This window comes from Schistocerca americana, chromosome 3, assembly GCF_021461395.2.
Source record: "Schistocerca americana isolate TAMUIC-IGC-003095 chromosome 3, iqSchAmer2.1, whole genome shotgun sequence".
NCBI lineage: Eukaryota > Metazoa > Arthropoda > Insecta > Orthoptera > Acrididae > Schistocerca > Schistocerca americana.
The window spans coordinates 908907044-908909697 of NC_060121.1; positions in this window are offsets into that span (position 1 = coordinate 908907044).

Genomic DNA, 2654 nt, shown 5'->3' on the forward strand with positions numbered 1-2654 from the left:
AGGAACGAAAAAATGGTTTAAATGGCTCTAAGCACTATGGGACTTAATATCTGAGGTCATCATTCCCCTAGACTTAGAACTACTTAAACCTAACTAACCAAAGGGCGTCACACACATCCATGCCCGAGGCAGGATTTGAACCTGCGACCGAAGTAGCCGCGTGGTTCCGGACTGAAGCGCCTAGAACCGCTTGGTCACACCGGCCGGCGAAAAGGAACGGTGAAGGAAGCGCCAGGCTGGACCAGACGCTGTGTGGTATCTCAGTGACGAGACGTGGACACCATGTCCCTGAATCCATCCGACTGCCCTCTCCTGTGTTCCTCACCGCTCCTCTATGTTAGCGGGGGAGGGAAGGAATCCCGAGTTTTGCCACCGTGAAGGCCGAGAAAGTCTTCTCATACTCAACACTGCAGGATAAGCCCACATAATTCAGAACACTGGCTATATTTTCATAAACTGACTACAAGTTGGTACTGGACAGACTTTCATCCTAATTGGTTGAAAATTCGTCTGGGCATCTCGTTCCCATGCAACACGACGGTGGCTCCTTCTCTGCGTAGGAAAGGCCAACGGCGTTTCTGGCTCCATCCTCTCCCCGCCTCCCCCCCCCCCCCCCCCCTCCGCCATCATCATTCCCTGGGATCACTTGACTTCGCACAGGCCTGAGAAGGCGCCTTACGGTGGCCTGGGAGCACCATTACCTCCAACAGCCTTCTCATGTGGCTGTAGTGTCCTTGGAGGAATTTAGAGAAACCTTACGAAAATTCGCTCCCCGGCGACCAAAAGTCCTCAGCTTGCGTTTGCCCTTTCTCACCACGTACCAGCTTTATAATCGAGACTTCACAAACCGTGTTCCTCCATCCAGAAATTTTTAGATAATACGACAGCAATTACTATGTATATGATCACTTAGTGGCATGTGACTAGCTAGTTACGTCACAGCTTCCAAGTATGTGTGCCACAAACAAGCCATTAATATTTGCTTTTCCCTGGGCAGCAGGTCAGGTATGAAAGTGTAGATATGTGTAAGCAAAATGGATAGTCTATACCGGCAGTCATAGCCCACATTGCTGTTAGTCACAGAGAAAAAAACAACTGACACACTGAATTCGGTACATATTAAAATACCAATGATCACATTACCTATAACCCTCACACCCTGTCTATCTTTTCTCTGCGATTCTACGGAGATCCTCATTTATCAGTCCACTTAATTTTCTGCATTCTTCTATAATAACATATTACAGATTCTTTTCCGCTTTTTGCTGATTTTGAAAACGACAAGTCTATTGACTGTGATAACCAAAACTCTGAAGGAATCGGTTCAGGAAGTCTCGAATTGGAAAAAACCAAGCTAACTTGAATTTTGTTACTGCTTTCTTAACCAACTAATGAAGAATTACAATCGCCATGTTGAAAAAGTTTTGATTCAGTCTTCCAGGTGAATGTGAGGTTGTCAGCGTTTCTGAGGACTGCCTGAGTGACAGTCTAGCAGATGAGATTTCAACTGTTTTAATGGTGGCCATCTCCATGATTATTTATATGCAATGGTTTTTTTTTACGCGCCACAATATCGCTCTGTGTTGAAAGTACATTAGTTTAAGTGAACTGCTGCGGCCAACGAAATTCGATAGACGAGGATGCTTTCGGTTGGTTAAAATTCATAGACGTGAAACCTACTCAATTCACTACTGCGTACAACGAATGAAAATAGGTTCTGCCATGGAGACCACTGCACTCTGAAGGGATTAAAAAAGTCACGAGTCAGATTTAAAAATGGGAGCTGTAGAGTCGCCATTGTAAATTCAAAGTGTGGGGAAATGTCACGTGGACTGGCAGTGGAAACTGTCTATTGATAACGCAGGTGATGGTTTTGATTCATTATACACGCAAAGTGTTCGACTAAAAAATTTCTTATCAGACACTGCTGGTCGTTCTCAGTGAAGATATGTCGGCAGAAGCAGTAGTAGTGTCGCCATGTAAGTCACACTGAGTTCAGAACTTTATTTTACCGAATGTGTAAGGCCTCCGACAGCGTTCGCGAAAGATGAAATTATATGTGCGTATGATGCATCACTATAAAAAAGTTGTACAAATTATCTCAGAACTCGAGGTGTTTTTTTTTTTTTTTTTTTTTTTTTTTTTTTTTTTTTTTTTTTTTTTTTTTTTTTTTTTTTGTGAAGCTCGAGTTTACCCTGTGTAAGTGTACTTGATACTCTCTACTTCAGCTGTCTCACATCCCACAGCGACCTAAAGGTTTTAACCAGCATGGGCTCCACACCTGCAGTCATTATCGAAGTGGCATAGGTAGATGCGGGTTTTTCAGTCACCTAGTCTGTGCTACTAAACATATCCCCAAAGTCAAGGTGGATACGTTTGGTCATTGGTAGCAGCGTACAGCTGTCTCTTCGTGATATATGATCATGGCTACTCATTTCCTTTCTTTTTACTGCCGAGTTACCACCATCATTAAACTGATAGAGGCTGCTAAATGTTGCGCTTTTTTCTTCTGGTCATTTGTGCTCTCAATGTATTTACACCAGTTTTTGACATTTCTGTCTTCAACAAATAAATGGGTGCCGAAATTGTTGCAGAAAAGCTAGATTTATGAAAGAAAACGTATGAAGGTCAGGCAACAGAAATTTCTGTGTAGG